Here is a 17215-nt window from a genome sequence, read left to right as displayed (position 1 = left end):
ACTGCACAGGCCCCCAGTGATAGGCCAGCTAAGAAGTGGCATGTGTGGGAAAAATTGGATAGCACATGTTTTCTGATCACAAGCCCTCAAAAGAATTGAATTCAAACCAAGTGAGGCTCCCACTTGGTTTACTCAGAGTGCTTCATGCAAAATTGATTTCTGGGTGGATGTGACATCATGGTAGGTAATGATGTAGTTGTGGGGTGAGAGCTGCCCAGGGGCCAGAAGCAGTGGCCCAGGAGAAAGCTTTTTGGACTTGGAGGCAGAAGCCATAGTTTGGCTGTTTGACTGAAGACAAGTCACTCAGCTCCTGTGAACCGCACTTTCCTCATTCACAAAATGGGGATAATAATGTTTGCTTAATACCTGCAGATTATTAGGAACATTATTTTTTTTAAGCTCTGCTATGTATGACCGTGCTAAGAAATATCACTCACGTTGTCTATTCATCCTTTTAAAATAACCCTTAAAAGTAGTTCTAGCTAAGCACACTGAGGAAAATTGAAGAGGCCAGCACGGCATTTATCCGCAAATGCTCCATGGACATAAAGTTTTGTGGAAAAATTTACAGCCTAGAAAACGCTTTATAGTGTGTCCACTCCTTCTCAACCTGTCTTTAGAAAACCACAGTATCCATCAGCATACTAAAGGCTCTGAGACGCTTCCTATTAAAACATTTTTTTTGTTCTTTTTGTTTTTTTTTTTTAACTGTAATCTCCCATGAAACCGTCTTTTCTTCTCTCCCACCCCAACAAATATATACACCCAACTTCTCAGGACCTAAGTCTTCCATAAAGGCAATAGTACAAGGCTGGTTATTGATTTGGGAATGGAGAGGCAGTAGAAAATCCACAAGTCCTTGGAGGGAGTCTTTGCTGGGAAGGGGTCAGTAGGAAAAAGACACTTTCTAGAGCAAGGACCCTGTGAGTTTGTAATTATGATGGTTGGCTCCTTCTGGTAGAACTATGCCAACATTTGGCCACAGTGTGAAAGGAATTCATTGTCTCCCTCAAAGGAAAATTTATTCTCCAGGGATGGAATATATGCTATTATTTCTACTTTCACTCACGCACCCATTCATTCACTTTGTATTCTTTTTTAAACCCAAATATATGCCCCATCTGTAGTCTATGTTGTGCCAGACATTTAGACCTTTAGCCACACAAGACTATTGTCTTGGTAGATGTATACTGATCCAAACTTAAGCACCACTATTCCATAAATGGCTTCCAACACCACCATCTTATTCACTAGCACAAACTGGCCACAGTAGCATTATTTTGCATTTGTTTAATTCTTTGTGTTACAAAGCACATATATTTCTCAAGAATTTTCAGAGTCTGTTCCTTAGAATGCTAAGTAAGAAAGAAGGTTGTAAATGTTTCTGAAAGGACAAGTATGTAAGTACATTTGTTAGGGTGCTGGGGGAGTGGTTTCATTGAAAATTCTGGGTTAATAAAGAGTTGGACATGGTCTCTTTAATACAGGACATCTCAGAGCTTTGGATGTGCACTGTGATTCTCTAAGAGTATGATAAGGGCAGACGGGGCAGTGATAGCACGTTCCACCTTCCAGGCTACAATTAGCCAGAGAGCTCTTTGTTCATGGGTATTTTTTGGTAATCAGTGATTACCTCCGATGGTTTCCATAAGAAATGAAGGAGGTATGTTGGTGATACCGCCTAGAACCTATATACACACAGTGGACGTTCACAGGAGATGAAGTCCTCTAACAGCTGTGGGAATCAGGCAGACCTTACCCTTTCTACCTATTCCCCTGTAGGCACAACTCATTTTCTAATCTAGCTGTGATCTGGGTTGATTCCTGGGTCTTGGGTCTCTTAGTTATTCCCCTCTGGGATTAGAGGCTAACTTGTTCTCGTACCCAGTCTCCTGGGCCCTTCCCTCTTCTCCTTTCTCTAGGTCCCGCCTGCCAATGGACTGGGACTAGACAATTTTTACTCTTTTGTCCATCCACTTCTTCGAATAACAACTCAGGCACTGCCGGATGCTGAGAATAATTTTCCTCAGAAAATGTGCTGTCCCACTTTACCGTTTGATCAGAAATTTTAGATATTCATGCTGGCTTGGACCAGCCTTGAGTTTACTGTCTCAGCAGCCTGAGCATAGAATGCCCCATGTCCTACCTCACCTGTTTTAGCTCACTCTACCTTGTCTACTGAGAGCTCCCAGTTTGCCACCAGGCCAGAGCTTGGTGGACTTTGATTATCTTAGAAATGTTCTAGAACTATGCGTTATACGTGAGTAAATTTATACCTGCTTTATACCAGCGTCAAATGGCAGGATATGGCTTTAACTCTGATCTAGACTACCAGGATGATTCTCTTTCTACTATACTAGTGTGGTTGATTGTCTGTTACTTTATTCCCTGTTCATTGGGAATTTATCTCATGCGCAGAAGAATTTTGCCAAAACTTTGATCATTTTATACATACTAAGTGCATAACTAAGTTGGGCCATCTTCACCAACTCTCTGTATTAGGGAGACTAAATCCTACAAAACATACCCTTTTGAGTGACTCATGTTTGAAATCATGGTTCCTTCATTAAGACCTGGGCTGCAGTCATTCTAGGGTAAGTTCTGAATGCCAGACTTACTCCCAGCCAGAATAGCTTTTGAGGAAAAGATTTCCTACAGAAATAGTCCTGACTGCCTCCAATGCCTCTAGCAATGATCCCAGGGAACGTTTAAGGATGGAGCCATGTATATGACACCTGGAACTAAGGACTAGATGCTGGAGATTGGGTTACCCACAGAGTGGTGTTTCTTATAGATCTAACTCACGGTCATTGCCCTGACCATGCTCTTGCACAGATGCTAGAGCCAACCGTCCTCTCTGTCTGGGTTGAGTTGTCATCTTTCCTCACCAGTAAAAGTCAAGGACACATACCTGAGTATCGACTTGTTAGGCTGAGGTCAGTTCAAGAACAAAGACACCCAAGGAACAAAACTGGGGGTGGCCACATGGCAATAAAATCATGAGACGTTGCTAGGCAGTCAGTATATGGAACATCAGGGAAAGTGACCTGCTGAATCTTAAACAGCTCAAGTTCCAAAATATGAAGAAACCGGGTATGCGGATAAGAGGATTAAGGGATTGGGGTTTGGGTAGTTCTTTATAAAATCTGGCTGGGAGATCTTCAAATTTCATTTCTATATCCAAACACTAAACAATGAATTAGGTTTATTTCATGCAGAAAAATGGCAAAGCACATAACTGGAGGGATGGTGAGAGGAGCGCCCACTCCGCTCGAAACCATGAACTTTTGATAATTTATCCGTATTCTCTTAAAGTATTTGTGATGTAGGATGTATGTTTGAGAGACGGGTGAGCTGTGGTTAAAAGGCTTGGAACAAAGTACAACTAAATGACCTGCCCAGAGAGTAAGCCTATGTCCTTGGATGTAACTTCTGCGGAACCACGTTAAAGAACAACGGTAACTGAGATTTTTCTATCTGAGTTCTGAAAATTGCCGTGATTGTCATTTGTCAAGCAAATGCTTCATTCTTTGCCCTAAACTACAGAGGCCGTTCTATGAAGTCTTCATCAAAAGCTTTGAGGGAGATTACATTATATAATGCAAAATATTTTATTTCATTGTCTTTCCTGAGATCAATGAGTTTAACTTTCGATCTTACTACATTTTGAACTGCTGCAGATGGTGTAGGTGGCAAATATTACACATTTGGTAAGAAAACATCATGGATATAAATACCCTTGCCTTTTTTCCTCAGATCAGTGGAGAGCTTTAAGAACAGGATAAATACCCATCTGCCTGGAAAATTGCCTGGAGGCAGGGTGATGGACTAGATGTCTTACTTAGATTCCTTCCAACCCTCTGATTCAGAGCTCTCCACTGCTGCCAACAGAGTTAGTTCTGGTGGGATACGTTCAGGACTGCAGACCCTTCTGCCTATGTGCATAATGCCTGGAGATTTTTCCTTGGGATCCATTAAGAACAAGTTTTCTTTTCCAATTCTAGGGAAATACGCTGCTTCTGAAATGTTATCTGCTCTGCAGACTTTGCCTGACAGGATGGGGCTCTAATAAATAACGAGTGGATGAATGTGAATGGACTTTGGGGAGGGGGTCAGGCTTTCAGGGGACCCAGCATCTTTGTGATTTATGTCTTGAAGGGGCAGGGCATGAAGCGCAAAGGCATTCCTTAAGCTCATCTGCCCGCTGATGGTGATTGGGATCATTATGGCCAACAATGTGACACTGTTGATGCTACTTGCACCCATGCAGGTGCCAGGTGGTGTTATAGTGGTAGCGGAAGTCACAGTCACAGCTAAGAAGTTTTCCTAATCCTTTTTTTTAAAAAAAGAGTTTATGTATTTATTTGAGAAAGAGACAGAGAGAGAGAGAGAGAGAGAGCGTGCACATGAGCAGGGGCAGAGGCAGAGGGAGAAGCAGACTCCCCACTGAGCAGAGAGCCAGATGTGGGGTTCAATCCCAGGACCCTGGGACCATGACCTGAGCTGAAGGACCCGACTGAGCCACCCAGGAACCCCACGTTTTTCCCAATCCTAATAAGAGAGGCAGTACACTTTTGTGTTTATGTGTATGTCTGTACACGTTACTTTTTATTTAATGTTTAAAACTCAGCCATACTTTTTTAAGAAAATATTTAAGAAGGTGGAATTATGACGCCTAAGACAAAAATAATTCTTAATTCTCCAACACAGAAAAAAAATCACTGTCGACGGGATGGCATAGACATTGGACGTTTGTGAGTGAGTGTACCGAGCACTCCAAAAATTAACGGATGAACCCATCCCACCATAGCATATAAATTGCCCCTGAAAACAGTATATCATAGGAGAAAATTTAAGTGTCCACTGCAGAGCACTAGTGATTCTTTAATTTTTCACTTGAAAAAAAATTTTTTTCTTCACTTGAGTAGTTTTTGCATTCTCTGGAGTATAAGCTGAAAAAGTTCCCATGAATGGCTTTGTGTTACTTCCAGGGCAGGGACGGGGAGGGAGAACACGAACCCACTCGCTGGGCCCTCGCTTCTCCAAGAGCGCTCCCAGCATGATTGTTGTCAGCGTACTAAGTTCTTCCATTTCTGTTATCAGCGCCAGCAGCTAGTTGCTATCTCAACCCCTCACCCTTTCTTTGCCTTTCAAAAAATTTTAAAAAATAATGTTTTCTTCTGAATAATTGAAATCACTTTGTAGACTGTTACTTGATTTGTAACAATAAAATCATTTTGAGAGGAGGCTCCTGGTTAGCTGCCTAATTACGTTTGTACCCTATGTAAATTGATCCCTCCACACTGGTGCTGTACACTTAATATTTCAAATTCATACAACAGCAATGCAACTCATTTATATGTTTCATGGCCTTTGAGTTGCTCATGATTAGAAATATTGCACACGCATATGTTAGAATTTTATGATCTTTCTCTGCAGACTTTTTCTGACTCCGTCTGTGGAGTGTGTGTATGTGTGTGTTGATGTGCCTCTGTGTGTGTGGGGGGTTGTATATATAGTCAGAACTTTTTTGCTTAACTCTCAGTGAAGCATTTTCCCAGTTTGTTTCCCAATTATTTTATTTATTGATTTGTCTATTGTACCATGTTGGTCTTACCCACCAAAAATATACACATCATAAGAGGAGGGATTTTTTTCTGTGTTTCTCATTGCCATATCCCCAGCATCTAGAATAAGTTTTAGCACAAAAAAGGTGCCAATAAACATTAGCTTAGGTGGGGTCTGAGTGGCTCCTCTGCCTCCAGCTCAGGTTGTGATCCCTGGGTCCTGGGATCGAGCCCTGTGTCAGGCTCCCCTGCTCCATGGGGAGTCTGTTTCTCCCTCTCCTTCTGCCCTCACCCCCCATTTGTGTGCTCTCTCTCTCTTTGGCTCACACACACTCTCTCTCTCTCTCTCAAATAAATAAATAAAATCTTTAAAAACTGTTTATTGAATAAATCAGTGACGGAAATATTCACTGCATTTATGATTTTTATTGACTGTGTAGCATTCCCTAATAAAGGCATAACCAAAGTTTTGATAACTATCCCTCTATTGTTGATGATAAAAGCTGTATAATATTTTTAGTATCATAACCAATGATCTGAGGAACAAAAACTTTTTTCTTCATGGGTAGATTCTAGAAGTAGAATTACTAGGTCAAAACATAATAGTGATGTAATGTTCTCACAGCTTAATATATTATGCTTAGTTTCCCCCCTTAGAACACTAGCATTCATTTTACATCACAAGGAATGAATGAAAATGTACATCTTATCACATCCTTGCTTTTTGGGGTGACTTTTCAACTTTCTCAATTTTGGCCTTCAGGGGAATTCCATTTTTGTTGTGGACATTATATTAGTCAAGATATCTCTAGTTAGTATGACAAAAATTCCCCAGTCTTAACACAATAAAAGTTTTTTTTTTCCTTGTTCTTGGTACAGTCTGATGTAGCTTGAGTGACTCTTCTGGGCAGCTGTTCTCCGAGCAGGAGAACTTAACTCCAAGAAGGAGTTCACTTCCTTGAGTGTGTGTGTGTGTGTGTGTGTGTGTGTGTGTGTGTGAGAGAGAGAGAGAGAGAGAGAGAGATTGGCAGAAACAGAGAATTTGGCAGACCAAGTCGTGCATTTTATGGCTCAACTAGAAGTCAAGTACACATTTCTGCCCACATTCCAGTGGCCAAACAGGACTCAGTCATGTGGTCCCACTTAGGTGCAAGTGCAAGAGGGGCTGGAAACATGGAATCTTCCTAAATACCTGGTCAACAAATATATCTTGTCTTGAAGCAGATTCTAAAAAATGTCTTCTTTCACTTTTTAGGTAGCTGAAGAGTGTAGGGTGCCTGTTATTAAATCTGATGCCCTCCATTCTGCTCCAATGGACTACACACTCCATTTCCTATGACAGTGGCCAGGACCTTGGCCGCTAGTATCCACAAAGTAAAGACAAATAAAGAGAACAATCACCCATCTTGTCAGGGACGTGGTTGCTTGCCCTGCAATTGAGGAGAAATGCTATTCAATTTACCCACCTTTAAAGTTCGCTTTTGGTGTCCTGGAACAATTCCAACTTGGATAATTGCATTCTGCTGATCTAAAATTCCCCTGTAGTTTCCTTCGGATGAGCTAGCCTTCATTTCCCCCTCTACACATCGTAGGGTAGTGTTCCTGGCATCCAATGATCACTCCATTCCACAAAGAGGCTGGTTTCATTTCACCACCAGGAAAGCAATCCCTGGGTGGATTGACAGAGCCTGCAGGTTTCTTTGGTTCCTTAAGTGTGGAAAACATATATTTAATGGATTAGTTAATTAGTAACTTGAAGCTCTAGGTGGTGGAAGAAATTACTAATCTTTTGTTATGTCATAAATTTAACTCTAAAAATTAAAAAAAAATAAATTATCTTCTCAAGAACGTGTCGTATCGTTTGACCCAACAAATAACGCAAGACATTTTCTGTTGTGAAATACGAGATGTTATGATATCATGAATAATAGCTATGGAACCTACACTAGAATATTCCCACAGCAATATGTGTACCTCTATCCAAAATAATAAACTTTTCCTCTCCTGGCTTTTCAATGAACAGAATTAACATTTAGCGAATCACACTTCTTTTTTTTTTTTTCTCTCCCAGGAATATTCACCTTACGAAGCAGTGCACACAACCTCCAGTGAAATGCTTATGTGTGTTAAAAATAGTCAGGGACAATATTAATTTTCATCCAGAAATAAAGTATTAACCGGTGTGGGTGATTCCTTTAACAATTGAAGGTCAATTTGCAATTAAAGGGTCTTTTAACAGAGTATCAGAATAACGTACTACTCATTGGGGTGATGGAAACAAAATAAAATGAAAATACAGCTGTTGAGCAATTATTAAGGTTGAGCCTGAAACTTATAGAGATCTTTTATTTATTAATTTTTTTTTGTCTAAAACCGTTTTTTAAAAAAATCCAAGCTTATTTCTGGTTTACAAATTTCAAAGCTCCCATAACCAAAGGAGGGAGATTTTCTAACACTAGGGGGTTATCCTATTAAAATTCATCATGATTCTCCTTACTGAAAGAAGTAAACAAGAATCAATTTTCTTTAGTAAAGAAGTTGCCTGAGAGGCAAGTTGAGCTAGGACCAACTTGATGGATTCCTATGAAAGTTTACAGGTACCTGGGAATCACAACCTACGATTTACAGGGAATTCTTTCCTCGGTTCTTTTCCTTGGGCAGGAGGAGCGAGGGTGGGGGCGGGGGTGAGGGGGAAGGAAATCTGTATTAGAAGAAAAGGAGAGGCTCCTTAGCACACACAAAAGGATTTTATAGCTTTTAATTCTGCTAAGCCACCACTACATGGAGGATGCACAGTACTGTAATTATCTGGCTGGATGGATGTAATTGTATCTATCAAACTAAATAGAAGACTGTCAGATGACAGCCAAGATTGGATGGTCTTTAAGGGTCAAACAGAAACCTAGAGTGACCTCACTCCTCCCTTCTCACCATGCCTGTTTTCTCAGTCTTTGATGGGGACCCATTTTGCTAACCATGTGAAAACATATACAGTAACACTGTCTTTTTGCTCTATGCCAACAGCCTCCCCAGAGACCACACTCGCTTTACTTGGGCCCCGGGGATTAAGCCTGCCCGGGCCTCCCTTGTATTTGAAATGTATGATATTGATATCGGTGCTTAGGGAGAATCAGGCCTCTGCAACGAACAGATCATGCCCGGCTCCATAAAGTCTACGTTGCATGGAGAGATGTATAGGGCTGGGTGGAGAGGGGCCAAGTCAGGCTTCTGCTCTGGGAAGCGAGTATTAGGTCATGAATTAAAACAGTTTGTTTCCTGGCCTGGTCCTTCATATTCAGAACATTTCCACGGGCTGTGTAAATAGATTCCAACTTCTGAGGAGTTGTACGTTCGGCGTGGCAGGAAATCATTGTCGTCTTTTAGGTGCTAGCTGGGTATCGGCATTAGTGTTTCTCTGCCATGCTGTCTTGAACACCAGCACCCCCCCCCACCCCCTTGCTCATTTATAAGCAGTTGGAATCCATTTGCATGGAGTTCCTCCAATCAGGATCATGTCCAAACCATTTAGGTTTTTTTTTTTTTTGAGCCTTCCATACTATATTTACTGTGTTTAGTGAAAAGCTGGATTCTCCTCGTGCTAAGTAGCAAACCCATGATGGTTGAAATATTCCACTAGTTCTGCTGCATTTAGGGAAGGAGACAAAACACACAGAAGATGGAGAAAGGAGGGTTATTAAGTGAGGGACTCCATCTCCCCATCCTGGTTTGCCTTTCAGTCATTCTTGGGTAACCTGCTGCCACCGAGTCCTCCTGGTCGGTCCCATTGTCTGTAGTCCCTGCGCCTCTGATGGGAACAAAGCTCTACTGAAGGGCAGATCTGTCTTGTGCCTTTTCCTGCAGAAATGCATGACACTTCTGCATATGCTGTGCGTTAAGCTTAACCAGGTTAACGCCCCTCTGCCTGGGCTTTTGGAAAAGAGTCCCCAATTGTCACATGGAAAGGGACATTTCAGTGCTGATTTTTATTTCCATGAGATTAAAAGTGAAACATGTAACCACAAAGCTGGTTTATGTCATCCCCCTGTCGGAGCCAGCAGTCATGCCAAAAATTAGATATTTGATAGGTTTGTGAGCGAAACAGATGCAGAAGGATGCCATTCCCACAATTTAGCCTCCTTCTTATCTTTAAGCTAGAAAGAACATTCCAGATGAAGAAAATCTATTTTATTGGCTTTAAAAAAATAGCAAAGAAAATGTAGAAATAAAAAAAATGCTAATTTAAAACTGATGTCATTCTTGGGGACTTATAAACTGCAAATTGGTATTTCTAACTAAAAAAAAAAAAAAAAGTCGTTCAAGACATGCTTACTTGATGTTTTCATTTGTGCTGCATTTTTACCTCAGCCAGGGTGTTATAATTGGGAGAAAATATCTACGACGTAGATTCACATGCTATTAGATGTGAGTGTGCAGTAGTATGTGAATATAGGCAGGAAAAAAAGTCGAGAGAAAACCATCAACCTCCAAAAGGCTAAAACATCCAAAAAGTATTCTCTCAGCTTTTTTTGGGAAGCATTTTGTGTCTCATTCTTTTTATTTAACTCTGCCAGCTGTCTGCTAAACAAATCTAGCCAGGTGGGGCTTATAACCCATGACTAAAAAACCTACCAGTGCAGCTGTCCAGCTTGCCCGAAGGAAGAATTCAGACAAATGGCAGGAACGAAAAGATTGTTTTGTTTTCAAGAAAGTAGCTACTGTACCTTCTTTGGGTTCTGTTTGCTTAAGTTAATCCATAACTTCCTAAGGTTTTATGGTGAAATAGGAAAATAATATCACCCTTTAAGATTGTTTAGCTTATTTTTATTATAATCAGTTTAATCTATTATAACTTTCCCTTAAATAAATGCTTTATTTTATGTTGCAGCCTGGCACTGGGTTGTCCTTTTCTTTTTTTTTTTTTTCTTTTTAAGAGTTCCTGGTTGCTAAATTGAGTTTTTCTTTCTTTCTTTCTTTCTTTCTTTCTTTCTTTCTTTCTTTCTTTCTTTCTTTCTTTCTTTCTTCTTTCTTTCTTTTCTCTTTCTTTTTCTTCCTTCCTTCTTTCTCTTTCTTTCTTTCTTTCTTTCTTTCTTTCTTTCTTTCTTTCTTTCTTTCTTTCTTCTTTCTTTCTCCTTCCTTCCTTCCTTCTTTCTTCCCCCCCCTCTGTCTTAGGTGGGAGCACATTATTAGTGAGCTGTGACTGAACTTTATTTCTAAATATCGCATAATTAAATATGGAGCTATTTAAAGGTGAAGCTTGGCACAGTTCATCCATGAGCAGAGGAACAGAACAGGCTTCTTTGCACTGCATCATCAGTCGACCTCAACTGTGAATTTCTAGTCAGCAAATGGGCGCTTCATTTGGTACATTTGAGCAGAGGAAGACGAGAGCTGCTCTAAAAATGATCACGTTGCCATCTGATCTACAGCTCCATTGATGACAAATCAATGCGTAAGCCACTCACTTACTTTCCCCACTTATTTGACATTTATCAATTCAATGAATCTCAAAATTTCCATCAAGCCTGCCTAAAATTCTTATTATCTCATGAAAAAGGCTGCGAGAGTTACAGCTGGTCCCGGTCTTCGGTCCCAGCACCTGTTCAAGAAATATGACATTCATTCAGGATTAGGACAGGGTGTTGACTGTAGCCAGACTTTTGTGACCCTCCACGGGGAGGTACCTGGGATGCCAGTGTGCGGATGCCCTTCAGAGAAGGAATGGCACATTCAGCAGGCTTTGACATGCAAAGGAAAGCGCTGGCTCTGCTGGTTAGCCAGCCTGATGCGTGCACAGATTTAGAAGAGAATGAGGCTGAATGAGATGGTGAGAATTTTCCTAGCAAGGGCACATGTCATTCCATAAATGGGTGAGGAGATTTGGCTAAATCTCAGCGCAGATTTGGCAAAGAGCTAGAACTAAGGGATTGGCGTATTCCGTTTGCCTTATTTTTTTTCACGTATAGGGCACGAGGAAACAATGCCTGTAGTCTGAGTTGTGCAGATCAAAATGGGATCCAGAACAAACAGGCGAAGCCAGATTACCGTTCAAGTCGCCTTTGTTTTCTTTTGTTATGTAACAAGACATGAGTGATATTGGCCTGGGTGCTCACAAACCCAAAAGAAAGCAGGCCAATTTTTCATGAGGAAATTGAGGAGCTGATGCAGAACTAACCCTCACAGCTTGTTGTTATTTAACGAAGAAGAAGTAATGGGGAATTTTTGGCAAAATTGGTATATATGCATAACAATGACGCACCACAAAAGATTAATGGCGTGACTTAGCCCTCAGAGGATTTGCACATGCATTTAAGTGTCAGAAGTAAATAAATTGTGCAAAGATGCGTTGACAAACCAGGTTAAGTGGAGTAAAGCATCACTTCCCTTCGGCCCTCCTTGCCACCCCTGAAACCCAAATCAGGTGTTCTCCTCATGACCTTTGTCCTGAAGCTATGCTTCCTTTGAGCACTTGGGCTTCAATACTTTCGACCCGTGCAAGCAGTCACCATATCGCTACTACAGGAACTTTGTGGTTAATCAGGAACAAACGCCAAGAAAAAAAAATCACAAATATTACAAATTCAGCATCATTTGCTCTTAGTGCACGGCACTGATAAGAGAAAAGAATGAATATCCTTTTAAGAAAGAACACCCCAGACACCGTACATGTAAGATGTGGTGCTTGGTAGAAAAAACTAGAAAGGAAATCTCGTAACATTTCCTCCTTTTTCCATTCTTCCATTATGGATGCACGTGCATGTGAATCTGTTTATATTTAAATTCTCTTTAAATAAGTCTTTAAATGTGGGCAAGGGTTGCTCTATAATAGAGTGCAGACAAGCAAATCCATAATACATACATTTTCTATATTTTCTCCATTTTGAGATTGATGAATGGAGATCCAGAAGAATAAATAATTTATACTTGTGGAAACAGACACACGAACATGTGTCGGGCAAAAATGTTAGAAATCTTCATTCCTAACCATGTGGTCAGGATACACTGATATTGTAAAGCTGGAAAAGTTTTCTCCAATGTCATCTCCATTAACAAAAACATTTACGGTGGAACCAAAGATCTTTAGTACAAAGTAAGTTTGTAATTATAGGATGGTTTTCTCGCACAGACATTCAGATACGGCCTGCCCTCTTTGTACATAGCTCTTTCATGAAAAAGTGCTCATATAATAGAGCTAATCTGAAACATGGCTTTAGATTTGTTATATTCCTACATGGGAAGAGGAAACCTTCTTTAGTTTTATGTCTCCTTCCTGGCATCCTACCCTGTTCTTCCAAGACCTGTACGCTGGCCTTCACGAGAATGGCCCCCCTGTTTCTAGTTCCGCATCACTACGTCAGCATCTTGCTCACTTCTAATCCCTGGGATCATGGGCTGGATTTGAGTATTTAGCCTTGAAACTATTTCTCAATGGAAAAAAATAAATTAACACCGGATCTTTATCCTGTGTTAAAAATAATTTCCTCATAAGAAGAGTGGCATGTTTTTAAAGTTATTCCCTCCAAATATTTAACAAATGCAACCTATTAATAGCATATTAAAATATAAATGTACAAACTCCAGAATTTCATAGCGGAGGAGCACAAGACAGAAGGATCTCACAAGTCTTGCATCCTCCTGCACTCATTTTGGCATCGTTTCGATTATAACCCAGCACCCTAGCAGTGTTTTCTGTCTCATGCAGGTGGAAGTGAGAATCTGAGGCTCATTTAACAGTGTGAATTTTCCCAACGTATCACAATTATAGAAACACCTGAGCTTTCAAACTTTTTGCTGATCGGCTCTGAAAGTTCTGCGTGTTTAAGTAGCTGCGCTGTCAGTGTATTTAACTTCTATATTTTATTCCACCCTTGTCTTTTGTCTCTTTCCCTCCCCACATCTCTCTTCCTCCCTTCCTTCTTTCTTGGCTCCATTTCTGCTTTCTTCTGTCCTATTTCTCTTTTCTCCCTTCTTTTCTTTCTCTTTAATTTCTTTCCCTTGTTGAGTTCAAACCAAACCAAACCAAACCAAACCAACCCTGGCCTTTAAGCCAAGCTTTTTCTTAATGCCCATGGGTGTCCTGAATTCTACAGAATTTCTGTTTACTCGCTAAAAGGTGAAAAAATGAAGTTCCAACCCTGCTGCCTTGTCAACGAGCGGTCACATTATTCTAGAGAAATCATATTTAATGATTTCATTTTCTGTCAAACATGTTCCCTGTCTCACAATAATTAAAAAAGGCTACACAGCCATGCTCTTTGGGTTTAAGCAACTAACGTAATGTATAGATTTGGCTTCACCCAGCAATTGCTTATCGAGTCAGGATGGAGAGACGGAGCCTCTCAAGTGTTCTCATGTTGTACTGTTTACAAGGCGGTCCTGTAGTTCTGGTTTACAGCCCCGCTTAGATCCTGTTACAGTTATACTTAGATCTTTCTTTTGGTATAATAGAATTTAATGAGAAGGAAAGTGTGCTTTCAGTTTGCATTTTCAGAAGGATTTATGGGTAAACTCAGGGTATGTAAAACCACACTTATCCCCCAAATAAGCAAAGGATTCATTCACAGAAAGAACAAAATGTTCCTACCTGAATCGAAAAGGGATTCTTTCTAAAACATGTTTTGAGGGTATTAAATATAAAAAAAATATATTCCTCTGAATCCAACAAGTTTCCTACTTTTTGTGGAAGTCCACCCTAAGGTCGGTTACGACTCTGCTGTGCTGATCCTTTGCAAACCCCACTGCTGCAACCATGAAAGGGCGGGGCTGCGTCCTGAGACATCTGTGGACCAGAGTTGCTGGCAGGGACCACAGAGCTTTCCATTGATGTGACTGCTCCCAGCTTGGCTGCAGGAACAGTCGACCTGAGGTAACTACTTCCACATATCAACACTTGTCAGTGGTGGTCTGAGAGCCGCAGAGACTGCAGGAGGGGGAAGTACCTGCTTTGGCGACAGAGCTAACCAGCTACCCCGCCCCCCTCTGCCATCAAATCTTTCCTATGGGAGACGGAGAGGAAGCCGTGTAGGAGAAAACTGTAGAGTAATAAAGCAAAATCAATGCTTAAAGTATGGCACTGGCCGCCTTTGGTTATTGGTATTTAACTATATACTGAGTTTCTAAAAATTCAGAGCACAGATGATTATCTAACTTTAGAAGAATTTCGTTTATCTGGGTCAGTGGTTCTAAATGCACTGTTGCGGCATGAACGCTTGTTGGGATTCTTTGGGAGATGGTTCACATGTAATTTGGGATTAATAATCGTTTTCAACTGATTTGCTGAAAAATAAATTAGAGCAGAAGATTCCAAGTTATTCCTACAATAATTTGGTCCTCACACACTCACATTCCCATTTGCAGTCTTGAGGGAATGAGGAGTGGTGGAGGTTTAGCTAGGGTCCTGGGGACCGCATAAGTCCTTAGCCATCCACCAAACCCAAAACCCAGCCCCATGTGTGAACATCGTTGGTCACGTGCTTTGTGGTGGAACAAAAGCCAAATGCTGAGATGCATTGCTTTAGGGTTTGAGTTGCTAATATATATATTTTTAAAGAGTCTATTTATTTATTTTGAGAGAGAGAGAGAAAGAGAGAGCAAGAAAGCACTAGTGAGGGGGAAGGAAGAGGGAGAGGGAGAAGCAGACTCCCCACTGAGCAGGGAATCCAATGTGGGACTCGATCCCAGGCCCCAGGATCGTGACCGGCCCCGAATACAGATGCATAACCGACTGAGCCACCCAGGTGCCCTGAGTCGCTGATATGTTTTATTTGTCTGTACGTAGTCTCATTATAATCATGACATAATAAAGAAAAGAAGTGTGATGTTGTCAATCATCTACTAATAGTGATAGAGCCTGAAAAAGATTGTCTAGTTGTTTTTTCCTCGGGCTCCATCACAACTAAACATACCCGAATGGTCAACCGTAATGCACCCTCTGACCATTTTAATTTAGATTCAAAATACAAAGTGCTGCAGAGTGCTATTAGTAGGTGGAATTATGACTGAACCTAAATGCAAAGACTGTGCACGGGCTACTAAGGCGCAGTTCTTGTATGGAGGATATATGAAGCTTCTTCTTGTTCCCATAAGCTCAAAATTGGTCTGGGGATAGGCAAAACTTATTTCACTCGCTTTTGCTGAAGTTTAAAGTACTTCAATCGTAGACAGATCTAGGACAGATCTAGCCCCTATAGAAATTGTGAGCTGATATTATTTTACATATTTACTGAGAGATTCGTCTTATGCTTGTCCTCTTTTCTAGAAAGCAAGCTACATGAAGACAAGGATTTCATGCTTACATTTCTGTCTGCTGGGTCTCCAACAGTTCCACCAGCACCAGCCCCAGCCTGCAGGGGAGAGTCAATAAATTCTCAGTGAGAGAAAAAAAAATAATAATAATATCAAATATTTGCTGAATAAAGACCTGAAAAAAAAAAAAAAGATCATGTGCTCTTTGCCAGGAAAGGTCAGCATCGCATGCTGACGGTCCCAGTACTCAGTGTCTCTAAAGCTTTTTGGACGTCTTGGCGTTTACAGAACCATTCAAGAGAGGTCAATGGATACAAGGCGTTGGTTTTTCTTTTCCTTGGAAAAAAAAAAAAAAAACAGAAAAATCTGATAGCATTTTCACTAGCCCACATGATACTTCTGGTTTCTTGAGGCATTTGGCAAAGGGAAAAGCACAGGTTGAACTGTTTAGAAAAAGATAAAGGATCCTTTTCTGAATTTTGAAAACTTGGGGCTTTTACACATGGTTTCAAAGTTGATTGAGCACGTAAAGCCCAATGAAGACAGATCCTGCAAAGGCAAAGAAACCCTATCTGATGAGTGCCCCAAGTGTGAACACACCACACCATAACCATGTGGAAATAATAGCCTATATCGGCATCGAAAGCTTGTGTTTAATGAGAACAGTGTCATTGTTCTCGAAATTCTAATTTGGTAAACATCTTATGGCGCTGACTCATCAGTACTGAAAATCCAATAATAAATCACCACGGCGAGTTAGCACTAATGCTGGGATTCACATCACAAAGTGTGCCACGGCATCCGCTGAAACTCAAACAGGTCGCTGAAAGGTGCATTTCATCAGCAAGCAATTTAATTCATATCAAAGGAATTTTACCCCAATTGAGTGGCAACTGGCTACTTTTGAAAGCCGTAAACTGTTGGGGGAAACGAGTTGTGTGTCAGCTCCCCATGGAAAGGTAGTCCTCTCTGATCCTGGAGGTTTTAAAAGTCGTTTCTTCCAATTCCATGGCAAACAATATGAAATAACAACCCAGTATCTTTGTATCTTAATCATGTTCGGTAACGAAGCCCTTTAGATAATTGGCACTGCTTCTGTAGTAGGCCAAACTTTCTTTCAAGTTACAAATACTCACAAAAGGTTTACATTATAAGGGGCTGCTTTGGAGATGTGCAGATTTAGTTTGTAAGTACAAAGTGAACATGCAAATTGCCTTATCTTGTGGGATTCACAAACAACCATCATTCAGATTGATTTAATACATGGCTTTTTATCTTTAAAAGTGTTAATTAGAAAATAGGGACAGTTCTCTGAACACTTAAGAGTAATAAATAGATCAAAACAGCATCCATGCTTCTGTGATGGAACTTCTGAAGGCTTTGTAAAAGGATTAATACAATTGTCA

General features: G+C 40.7%; 1 long non-coding RNA gene across 3 annotated transcripts in view; it reads left to right on the top strand.

Annotated features, from left to right (window-relative positions):
- LOC144291801 (uncharacterized) overlaps positions 1-17215 on the top strand; it is a 129955-nt gene that overhangs the window by 30005 nt on the left and 82735 nt on the right. Inside the window, exon 4 of one of the 3 annotated variants that reach the window (XR_013359336.1) lies at positions 15823-16271. The exons of 1 other annotated variant lie outside the window; for it this stretch is intronic. This is a non-coding gene — a long non-coding RNA (uncharacterized LOC144291801). Of the gene's footprint in view, positions 1-14250; positions 14425-15822; positions 16272-17215 lie in introns of those variants that run through there. One more of the 3 variants, XR_013359339.1, reaches the window with a different exon arrangement.

The sequence above is a fragment of the Canis aureus genome, chromosome 20, assembly GCF_053574225.1.
Source record: "Canis aureus isolate CA01 chromosome 20, VMU_Caureus_v.1.0, whole genome shotgun sequence".
NCBI classification, from domain to species: domain Eukaryota; kingdom Metazoa; phylum Chordata; class Mammalia; order Carnivora; family Canidae; genus Canis; species Canis aureus.
The sequence above is the reverse complement of the archived record's forward strand: the minus strand, read 5'-3'. Positions and strand labels throughout refer to the sequence as shown.